Below are 12,607 nucleotides of genomic sequence, written 5' to 3'. Positions count from 1 at the left end.
TTTGTCCCCTTCTATGCATGTCCACTATGTAACTGATACTGCAGGACTATATTTTGGGGCCCAAATTACTGTCCCCTGGGAAATACAGATGCTATTTGTAGAAGCATTCACTATCCTTTTGATTTTTTTTTAAGTTTATTTATTTTGCGAGACAGAGAGCAAGCACATGCTCCAGTTGGGGAGGGGCAGAGAGGGAGAGAGAATCCTGAGCAGGCTCCGTACTATTAGCACTGAGCCCAATGCGGGGCTCAAACACTGCAGACCGAACCGTGAGATCATGACCTGAGCTAAAACCAAGAGTCGGTTGCTCAACCAACTGAGCCACCCAGTCATCCCTATCCTTCTGATTCTTTAGTAAAGACATAACATTTTTCTTTAAATTCAGGTAGAAGTAGTAATAAAAATTAATAATCATGATATTAATGATAGTCACATACAGGAGCACCTGGGTAGCTCAGTCTAATGAGCGTCTGACTCTTGATTTCAGTTCAGGTCTCACAGTTTGTGGGATGGAGCCCCGTGTCAGGCTCCGTGCTGATAGCATGGAGGCTGCTTGGGATTCTCTCTCCCTCTCTCTCTTTCTCTCTCAAAAATAAATAAATAAACATTAAAAAAAAAATAAAGTTAAGGGTGCCTGAGTGGCTCAGCTGATTGAGCGTCCGACTTTGGCTCAGGTCATGATCTCACAGTTTGTGAATTCGAGCCCCATGTCAGACTCTATGCTGACAGCTCAGAGCCTAGAGCCTGTTTCAGATTCTGTCTCCCTCTCTCTCTGCCCCTCCTCCACTCATGCTCTGTCTCTCTCTTTCTCTCAAAAAAAGAATAAACATTTAAAAAAATGTATTAAAAAGGATAAAGGTAGGGGAGCCTGGGTGGCTCAGTCGGTTAAGCCTCTGACTTCAGCTCAGGTCATATCGCAGTTCATGAGTTCCAGCCCCGCATCAAGCTCTGTGCTGACAGCTGGGAACCTGGAGCCTGCTTCGAATTCTACGTCTCCCTCCCTCTCCCTGCCCCTTCCCTGCTCATGCTCTTTCTGTCTCTCAAAAATGAATAAACGTTAAAAAAAATTTCTTTTGAAAAAAAATAAAGGTAGAACCAAGGCTTACTTGGTTTATTATTTAAAAAAAGTAACCTACACTCACAGAGTGCTTATTATGTGCCAGGTACTATTTTAAGGATTTGTGTATATTAATTCACCTAATCTTTCCAACAAAGCTATAAGTTGGATACTGTTCCTGTCCCCATTTTATAGATAGGGAAATTTGAGGCACAGGATGGTTAAGAATGGCCTGAAAACACAAGGCTAGTAAATGGCAGAGCTGGGATTGGAACCCTGGCAATTTGCATCAGAGTCCACACAGTATGCCTCCTAATAGAAACCCAATGTACAGAAATTCAATTTACAGACTTGGAGATCAGGGAATAGATTCAACAAACAGTGTACCTGCAGCAACCGTGTGGGCTTGATTGTATGGGGCAGCTGTGCTCTAAAATATTCTGATCAGCTGTCTGCATAAGATTACTTGTGTTTGTCAGACCATGTGCTGCCTGCACTGAAATGTGCCTGGCTCATGTCCCATTGCTAAATGTACTTGTGTACGTGATCCTGAATTTAACTTTTCCATTTGTTTGTTGATTTATGTGACATCTTTTAGGCCCCAGTATTGGCAGCTTGTCCTCCATTTGAGAATAAATCTCGCTTTTCACTGAGAAAAGCCAGCAGCTACTCCACATGCTAGGAAGTAGAATTTAGGCTTAAAACATTAATAATCTGTAAGCGGATGATATTAACTGTCAGTTATCTCCTTACACAATCAGGAACAAAGATTGTTAGAAATTAGTTCACTTTTTAATTCAATATTCAGTGGGTACTTTTCTCTTAAACTTCTAAAATACTCTGATAAAAGGAAAACAAAACAAATTAACTCTGAAAGGTTCAATTAGGGGTGCCTGGGTGGCTCAGTCGGTTGAGCATCCAACTTCAGCTCAGGTCATGATCTCACGGTCTGTGAATTCAAGCCCCGTGTCGGGCTCTGTGCTGACAGCTCGGAGACCAGAGCCTGCTTCTGATTCTGTCTCCCTTTCTCTCTGCCCCTCCCCTGCTCATGCTCTGTCTCTCTCTCTCTGTCAAAAATAAACATTTAAAAAAATAAAAAGCTCGATTAATAGCTTGTCAATATTAAAATTAATATTTTTCCAAAAAGATATAATTTGGCATTAAGTATGTGACAGCAAAAGTTATGCTGCACTGTTTAGTGCTGTTTTATTCTGTCTTAAAACTAATATTTTTCCCAAAATACCAACTTCCTCATTTTCTAATAAAAAATATGAGGACATTAAACGATCTACATGATTATAATTTCCTAAAAATGTTTTTAAGCATATTTATTTTAGTGTACATAAGATTTACCTTTAGGGACACCTGGATGGCTCAGTTGGTTAAGCATCTGACTTTGGCTCAAGTCATGATCCCATGGTTCATGAGTTCAAGCCCCACAAACAGGCTCTGTGCTGACAGCTCAGAGCCTGGAACCTGCCTCAGATTCTGTGTCTCCCTCTCTCTGCCCCTCCTCCACTCGTGCTCTGTCTCTCTCTCTCTCTTAAAAATAAATAAACGTTAAAAAAAATTTTTTTTAGATCATTTAGCTTTAAAATTCTGTTAATGGTTTTCAAGTGACTTGATGAACTATTGGGGGAAAATGAGAATGTGGACATGTTCATATTCATGTGACCTGTTACTTGACACTTTCTTAAAGACTAAGTTTTTTTTTTTTTAATTTTTTTTTTATGTTTATTTCTGAGAGAGAGACAGAATGCAAGCGGGTTAGGGGCAGAGAGAGGGAGGCACAGAATCCAAAGCAGGCTCCAGGCTCCGAGCTGTCAGCACAGAGCCTGATGCGGGGCTTGAACTTACAAGCTGTGAGATCATGACCTAAGCCGAAGTTGGATGTTCAACAGACTGAGCCACCCAGGCGCCCCAGGACTAAGTTTTAATATTAGATATTGTTTCCATGAAAATCATGTGCTAAAAACCTTACTGTATAAAATAAGTACCTATTTCCAAATAATCTCATATGATTTGAATATTAAATGAAAACTCTGAAAGTGTTAATTATAAAGGATGACCATGTAATGAGAATATAAAATTGCCTCTTTCATTACTAGCATGTGTTGCTCACTAGTATAAATCAATACAACCTTTTAGAAAGCAATTTGGCAATACTCCAAGAATATTAAAACCTCTTGTGCCAGCAATCCCTCTTCTGAGAACCAAAGTAAGGAAATAATCTAAAATATGGGATACTATGTTTGTAAAGATGTCCATCGCAGCATTATTTATAATAATATAACACTGGAAGCAAGATAAATGCTAAAAATAGGAAAATTGGAGCTTTGGTAATAATGCTCTAAAACAGGAAGCAACCTCTGCCTTTGAAATAGGGGAATGATGTACAGAAGGTCCTTAAGTCTTAGTGCAATGTAAGTGGTAAAACCAATGCATGTACCAGGGATCTGTTCTTTTTTTTTTTTTTTAATTTTTTTTGAATGTTTGTTTATTTTTAAGAGAGAGAGAGAGTCAGAGCATGAGTGGGGGAGGGGCAGAGAGAGAGGGAGACACAGAATCCGAAGCAGGCTCCAGGCTCTGACCTGTCAGCACGGAGCCTGACGCGGGGCTCGAACTCACGAACCGTGAGATCATGACCTGAGCCGAAGTTGGACGCTCAGCCGACTGAGCCACCCAGGCGCCCCAACCAGGGATCTGTTCTAAGCAATGCTTTACCACAGCTGATTCTGCTATTTCAGGTGCTTGAAAGGAAATTGCAGGGAGCTCACTGAGGGCTGAAGCATAATTTTCCTTGGACCTTTGTGACTAATCCTTTGCACACAGAAGACACCCAATAAATGTTGGTTTGTATGGGTTGTTGGTTGAATAAAAGAAATAATATATTTAAAATATCATTATTCTGACTGTTCTTCACAATAATTAGACCAAATTAGTGAGGCTCACCAAAAGAGCTTTCTAAATTATAGCTTTCCCTTTTTCTGCATCCTTCATGCTTTCTCTCTTCTACAAAATTGTCCATTATACCTGTTCACTCTTGCTATTTTCTGACCTTTCCTACCTAGTATTCTTACTCTTTCACATTAATGAGATGAACGGACCCTGCCCCACACTTGTGAAGTAAGGCATTTGCCACACACTGTTCTACCACTGATCTTAGTCAAAATGGGTAGTCTGCTCACGGACTCATGTTCTGACATCAAGAGTCTCTGCTCTCATTACTGGTATTACTATTATCTGAGTATTAGCAGTGCACCGACTGCTAAACCAAGTCATGTAATGAGTGTGACAGTAAGATAAGTAATTCTCAAATAGAGCTTAATAGAGCTGGTATTCGGTACACCATCACTTATATAGAATACTTCTACTGCAAGTGGATTTTTTCAAGTTAAAGAAAAACCAAAGTAAATTTGGATGCAGCTTTTTAATTAAAACGACAAAGCCCTAATTGGTTAGCCATCTTCCACTGTTCTAACGACCTTATTCTATGGCTTTTGCATCAAGATGCATTATAAAACCTGCCATCACAAACCCGTGCCACTTTTTGCATTCCTCTATTCTGACCACTCAGGCTAACTTTGTAGCCTCTCATCAAATGCTCCTTTCTAGCAGGTCTGTGGATTATCATCTTTACCCTTTCGGTTAAGTTACACTCTTGCTGTAGTCTTCCATTATTGTTTATTTTGCAAATGAGGTATTGGTTATACCTCTCTGCTTTCTTTTCTGTTATGTATGAAAGCTAGTGTTTAAAAAAAAAAAGATTCCTCAGAAACCCAAGGTCATTAGTTTGATTTTACAATAGAAATCCTGAGGGGCGCCTGGGTGGCTCAGTCGGTTGGGCGGCCGACTTCGGCTCAGGTCATGATCTCGCGGTCCGTGGGTTCGGGCCCGTGTCGGGCTCTGTGCTGACCCGCTCAGAGCCTGGAGCCTGTTTCGGATTCTGTGTCTCCCTCTCTCTCTGACCCTTCCCCGTTCATGCTCTGTCTCTCTCTGTCTCAAAAATAAATAAACGTTAAAAAAAAAAAAAAGAAAGAAATCCTGAGAATTTCCCACCAAACTAAATGGTCACAAATCTCTACATATAAAATAACTAGATTTGTTTGATTCTTTCAGATTCTCATAAAATTGTTCCAGAGTAACATATTAGCTACACTTTAATGAGAATTAAAGTTAAGTTAGTAAGAATTTAGTTATGGCTTGCCTTCAAACTACTAAACTACACTATGATGGCTCATACCTTCAAGGACTTTTATTTGGAACTCAAAAGTATTTGGATCTATTAATGGAAATTTACTTTTCCACACAATTGTAAATGCTGATGGTGAGATTAAAAAAAGAAAGATTACGTGACTTCTTAAAATCAGTTGTCAGCACTGCAGACAGCTACTCCCATTTCCTGAATAAAAGTCTCTGCCTGAAAACAGCACCAGGGGGCGCCATACCACACTGACGGTCGTTCAGTCCTTCCGACCGCCCAAACTCCCTCCTGCCTTAGCACTTTGGCCAAAAGATGACAATGTTTACAGCTCAGGTGACACTACTATGTTGCAACTGTGTAAGCACTGGGCCTGCCAGGTTTGAAATCATGTAATATTTTAAATGCATTTCTAATTTGGGAAGTTAAAATTATTTAAAATTCTGAGCACAAGAAAAACTGTTAAAAATTTTATATGTTCCAATATCTAATTTGCACAATTCAAACTCATGCAAATGAACCCATACTGTACCCTGGCACATTAATTCATTGATGTACTTTTGTTTTATTTGCACAAACATAATATTCACTAGTCTATTCATTTTTTTTTCAAGTAACAGAAATGAACTTCATTTTTTGACTATATACATAATTTATTTAACTACACCATCAGTAATGGAGGAATTGGTTATTTCCAGTTTTTTGGTATTATAAACAATGCTGTCATGAACACTCTTGTTCATATGTATAGACAAATGTTTACATGTTAAAAGAGCATAGATACCAGGGCACCTGGATCGCTCAGTGGGTTAAGCATCTGACTTCAGCTCAGGTCATGATCTCCCGGTTCATGGGTTTGAGCCCCACGCTGAGCTTTGTGCTGACAGCTCAGAGCCTGGAGCCTGCTTCGGATTCTGTCTCCCTCTCTCTCTGTCCCTCCCTGGCTCACACTCTGTCTCTCTCAAAAAATAAATATTAAAAAAATTTTTTTTAAAAGAACATAAATACCTAGCGATAGAATCAGGGCATCCAGAGTCATGCTCAAAACATTTTGATAGATATTGTGAAATTGCCTTCCAGAAATGTTGCACTGGTTTAAGTGCTTATTCCCCCATGTTTGGAGAGCAGGGGCTGAGATATCCTTTCAATATGATTTTAGAAAAGCAGAGCCTGATTAGAAATACTTATTGCCAGGCAAAAGGGAGATGGATGTAATTTTAAGCTTTTATGTATGCATTTGTGCATGTGTGTGCGTTTGCATGGTATATATGCACTACTGGCTTAAAAATGCTTGCAGACCACTAATTGAATCTAATTATCTTGGAGCTAGGAGCCAAGCACAACTTTGAGTCCTGTATCTTGGGATTGGGCTTCCAGAGACCAGACAGAATCCCATTAGTGATTAGCTGGATCCCTCAGCACAGATGACTCAGGAGTCAGGAAGAAGACTCTGAGACATGTTAATCATATCAGCAGTTTTAGGAACAATCTTTGGCACTTCAAAAATCATTCATAAGAGAAGAACAAGGGCTAAAGAGAGAGCCAGTGGTTAAAGACAAAACAACAACAAAGAACCAATGTTGTTCTGAGTGCCAAATTCCATCTGCAGAAATTCAAATTTTTGTTGAGTGCCTACAACATGCCAGACTCTGCTTTAGGTGCTGGAGATACAGCAGTGAACAAACCTTAAAATCCCTGGTCTCATGGAATAGGTATTAGGAGAGGACATGGATGGTAAATTAAATAAGAGAGACATATTGTAAGTTCCATGGTGCTAAGTGCCAAGGAGAAAAATAAGTCAGGAAAAGGGGATGGAGGGAGGCAGGGTTTACAATTTTGAAGGTGGGTCAGATAAATTCCCCTGAAGTGACATTTAAATAAAGATCTGAGGTAGCCAGGTGGACACTGGGGGTAAGTATTCCAGGAAGAGGGAAACTCAGGTGCAAAGGACCTGATCTGGGGGCACCTGGCTGGCCCAGAGCATGCGACTCTTGATCTCAAGATTATGAGTTCGAGCCCATCTTGGGTGGAGAGATTACTTAAATGCCAAATTAAAAAAAAAAAAAAAGATCTAATCTGGAGCCACACCTGTGATCAGGGATTCTCAAGGAGTGCCTCGAGGGAAGGGGAGAGTTGTAGGAGATGAGATTACAGAAGAGCAGGATCAGGTCATGCAGGAGCTGGAAGGTCAGAATAATGATTTTGGTTTTTACTCTGAGGTGAGATGAAATGGCCTTGAGGGGTTTGCACCAGAGAAATTTCATGAGCTGACTTTCTTTTAAAATGGTCTGCTACTTCCTGGGCACCTGGGTGGCTCAGTCAGTTAAACATCTGACTCTCGATTTTGGCTCAGGTCATGATCTCACTGTTCGTGGGTTTGAGCCCCGCGTCGGGCTTGGCTCTGACTGCATGGAGCCTGCTTGGGATTTTCTCTCTTGCTCTCTCTCTGTCTCTCTCAAAATAAATAAACAAAATTAAAAAATTAAAAAAATTTTAAATGGTTACTTCCCAGGCTAGGGTCTTACCAGGAGAAGGGCATTCCAGAGAGAAGACATTTTAGAAAACTGGTGAACTATTTTCATGAGTTTTGTACTTTCATGCATGTATTGGCCAGCAGGATGCTTCAAGAATAATTACAAAAGTGATGTCATAATAAGTCACCTCAGAAATTTACACAGTTGTAGAATAATGGAGTTGTGTTAGAAGATACAGTTGTAAGGTTTCAGCTAAAACAGGATGTTTATACTTTTAAAGGCTAACTAATGAGAGGGATAAAAGAGTTTGTGAAAATAATGCTTCAGACAGGGCAACCACACTCAGTGACAAAAGGACAAAATTATTATTCATCTTTTTTAACCATGAGATTTTGCTACAAATGAAAAGTTTTACATATTGTAAGAAAAAAATGCTGTACCTAAATGTAAAAGAAAGTAGCAGCTGTGTAATATGATGAAGTTAATATTGATTAGGAAATCCAATTATTTCTAGAATTTATTCTGCTATATCCCAAGATAGCTGTTTGTCAGCAGGTGAACTTCCTATTTAATTGGCATGATTGAGTAATTAGATGTATTCTCAGAGCAGCAATAAAATGAAATTCTCATGGCTCAAGAACATGGTTGAGGTTTTTGTTTTGTTTTGTTTCACCCGTGGGTTTATCCAACTGAGACTGAGGAGACTCCTTGCTTTATTTGGGAATAATTTTTGGTTTAAATATTTGGTAATTATGTAGTTGTATAATTGTTTTCATCATAAGAATGAGGGGAAAAATTCACAAATTTGACAAAGATTTGTGATTATTTGCCTTTCTCTCATACTTAATCCTTCAGGCCTTCATCATCTTTTCCTGCAGGAGCAGGAGCCTTCTGATCACATAGAACTTCACTCTCATGCCAGTTGCTGCATGAATGCAATATGGCGGTGTTGCCTCCAGACCTTACTTCTACATTCAAGGCAGGAAGAAGGTGGAAGGGTGAAGAGCACAGAAAAGACAAAAAGTCTAAGGATGACTTTGCCTTTATCTTTTTCCACAAAGGGAAGCTCTTCTCAGGTAGTTTTGATTAGTTGTAAGAGAAGCTGAGAAATGGGAAATTTTGGCTTTTTAGCCTCTATATAGAAGTGGTCAAAGGATAAGAATATAATTGGCTTTTGGTTAGCCAAATCATAGTTTTCCATATTCCCTCCCTCTCTTCCATAAAAATCTGCTGAAATTCGTCATTGTTCACTGTGCAAAGTCCACATCTCTTACTATCATATGGTATGATATCACCGAATGACATCTCACCTAACTTTGGGAATTCATAGACAACTTTTCTTATTTTTGCTAATCCACCTGGGTTAGTCAGAATTCTCCAGAGAAACAGAACCAACCGACATGTGTATATACACAGAGATTTATTATTATTTTTTAATTGGCACACATGATTATGGATGCTGGCAAATCCAAAATCTGCAGGGTGGGTCTGCAGGCTGGAGACCCACACAGACGATGTTGCAGTTCAGGTCTGAAGTCTGTCTGCTGGCAGAATTCCCTCTTGCTCAGGGGAGGTCAGTCTTTTGTTCTCAGGCCTACAACTGATTGGATGAAGCCCACCCATATCATGGAGGGCAATTTGCTTTACTCAAGGTCCACTGATTTAAATGTTAATCTCATCTAAAACCACCCTTATAGAAACATCCAGAATAATGTTTGATCACCTATCTGGGTGGCCCAGCCAAGTTGGCACATAAAATTAAGCAATTATACCACCTAAATTAAGCATGAACATCAGGAAATGACATATGCTTAAAAAACTCATTAAAAAAAAAAAAAAACCACCTCTCATGATCAGAGAGAAAAAAAAAACTCATTTAGAAATCAAAATGAGGGGCACCTGGGTGGCTCAGTTGATTGAACATCTGACTCTTGATTTCAGCTCAGGTCATGATCCCTGGACCATGGGATCAAGCCCTGCTTCAGGCTCTGCACTGAGTCTGGAGCCTGCTTAAGTTTCTCCCTCTCCCCCTCTGCCCCTGTCCCCCACTCACTGGCTCTCTAAGGTAAAAGACGCAGAAGCAGAAGCAGCAGCAGAAGCAGCAGCAGGATGAGGAGGTGGAGAAGGAGGAGAAGGAGAAGAAAAAGGAGAAGGAAGACATGGAGAAGGATAAGGAGAAAAGAGAAGGAGAAATTGAAAAGAGTTTAGCATTACCAGACCTGTGAGTTGGAAAAAATGACCAGGAAAAATGAGGCTAGGGAGGTGAGAGAGACCATATCATGCAGGGTATTGCAGGGTCCTGATGAGGACAGTAGCCCTTATGTTAAGAGTGATGAAGGGTGGGGGCACCTGGGTGGCTCATTCGGTTAAGTGTCCGACTTTAGCTCATGTCATGATCTCGTGGTCTGTGAGTTTGAGCCCTGCATCAGGCTCTGTGCTGACAGCTCAGAGCCTGGAGCCTGCTTCAGATTCTGTGTCTCCCTCTCCCTCTCTTTCTCTCTTTCAAAAAATAAACATTTAAAAATTTTTTTAAAAAGTGAAGAGTGATTAAAGAGTTCTTAGTCACTTAAGATGGTTGCTCATTCATTTCCCCTCTTCTTCATTCTGTCCCTTGTGTCAACCAATGTAGTTTGTGTTGAATTGACCTTGGATTGGCCTGAGTATTTAGGACGTCCAATCCTCTTGGCATAGCATGTAGCTCAGGGGTGGACAAATATGACACAGTATGACCAATGCTGGAATTTCAGAGAAAGTACCCCCCCCCCTTTTTTTTTTTGCTGGATTGGCTAGTGTGACCATATGATACTTAGAAACTGCTACAGCCAACTTGCTATCACAGGTAGCAAGGATAGCAACCTGAATATAAAGCTGACTCAGAGAGGACAGAATTGCAAGATAGAGCTTGGTAACAGATTATAATCTGTGTCCTGGATCAAGCTGTAACTGAAACTAGACTACTCCTAAGATGTTCAGCTAAGACAGAAAATTCCTTTTTATTTAAACCCATACGGGCTAGAATTTCTGTAACTTGTAACATGAATATGCTTACCTAATATATGTGACATGATCACATTTGCATTTTAGAGAGCTCATTTGGTCTACAAGGATAATGGATTGCCAAGGGCAAGTCAGGGAGAACTGTTAGGAAATTGGTAATCTACTTGAGATAACATTGGCCTGTACTAGAGGGGTGGCAGTTGGGGGCAGAGGGGTGATGGATTTAAGAGATATTTAGGATAATACATAGAGGAGTGGGATGTGAAGAGAAAAGTTAAGAATGATTTCTAGGTTCGCTGACTTGAGCAACTGGATTGGTGAGGAGACCAGACTGGGTATAGGGTTTGCCTGTGAAAAATCCATACAAGATGACAAATGGGGTGTTGGGTATATGGGTCTGAAATTCAACAGAAAGGACTAGGTTGGAGATACCAATTTGGGCATCACCAGCACATAAAGAGTAAATGAAGTTAGTGAGAAAGTCAAATATCAATATTTAAGGAACAGGTAAAGAAGACTGAGAAGGAGCAGCTAGGGAGGTGGGAGGCTATTCATGGATGTGCAATGTTGCAGGAGCAAGAAAGGATAGGAGTTAAGAAGGCCAGAGTGGTCTGCAGTGGTAAATACTAAGAGCTAAAGCCAGGTGGGACTAAGATGTTTCCTTCAAATCTAGAACATGAATGGAGATCTTTAGAGAACTCACCAGAGTATTGGGTATGGAATCCAGACTGCAGAGGGCTGAAGGTAGGTGGTGTGGGTGTGTCACAGTGGAGTCATCAAATGAAAAAACTTTCAGAAGTTACTCCACTTTGCAGTAAAATTTTGTAAAACTCGTGAGCTAAGTTATCGGTCTTCTTCTTGTTGCTAATACTGACATACTTGGTGCTCCTCTCCACTCTCAAGTCTAAATGCATCAATATGCGACAGCCTCTCAGATGTGGGTTATGTCCAGCCTCTTCCCTAAACTCCAAGCAGACTCTCCAGCTGCTTACCCAACATCTCCATCTGAAAGTGGAATAAGCATCTCAAAGTCAATGTGTTCGCAACTGACCTCCTGACCTTCCCCCAAATCTGTTCCTCCGGAACCTTCTTGACCTCAATCCTTCCAGTTGCTCAGGGAAGAAAGAGGACTTTTTTTTTTTTTTAACATTCCAAGTAAATATGTAAGCAATTCTTACTTAGAAGTTAAACATATAGGAGTTACTTCCCAAAAATCACAGCTGGATTGAAAGAGTATGTGGAAAATGTGGCCATGTCTTTTTATAGAAGTCTACCACATTATAAGTCTACTGGAAATCCAAAGGGATCTGCCTTTGTGGAATTTGAAACAAAAGAACAAGCAGCAAAATACTGAGGTAGATCCAGAACTTATAAAGAAAAGCAAGGAAAATTTGAAGTGTTTTATATAGTAACCAACTTTCTTTTTTTTTTTTTTTTTTTTACTGATTTTCAGTTTCTGAACAACCTACCAGAGGAAGCACCAAGAAAACCTGGTTTATTTCCTGAGACTATAAAAAAATAAGCTCATTCGTGCCCTTATAGTGGTTGGCACATTATTTAACATTAAAATGCACGTAGATGTCGTTGAAGTGAAATAAAAACTAATCATAGCATTGTTACAGAAGAACAGAAAAAGAAGTTACAGAAAAAAGAAAAAGCAGAAAGGCAGAATGAAGAAGGAAGACAATATCCAGATCAAAAAGAGCCAATGGGCACAAGCAAGGGGAACATCTGTAAAATGAGAAGATCCAGGACATCTGAGGGCTCTGAAGTACAGATTATTAAACCCTAAAAGCCACTCTCAAAGGAAAAGAAAAAAAAAATGGGAAAAAGCTGAAATATCCAGTTTACCTTCAGTCAGAAAAGGGAAGAGGAAGG

This window comes from Prionailurus viverrinus, chromosome C1 (assembly GCF_022837055.1).
Source record: "Prionailurus viverrinus isolate Anna chromosome C1, UM_Priviv_1.0, whole genome shotgun sequence".
NCBI classification, from domain to species: Eukaryota; Metazoa; Chordata; class Mammalia; order Carnivora; family Felidae; genus Prionailurus; species Prionailurus viverrinus.
This window is presented reverse-complemented; position numbering follows the sequence as displayed.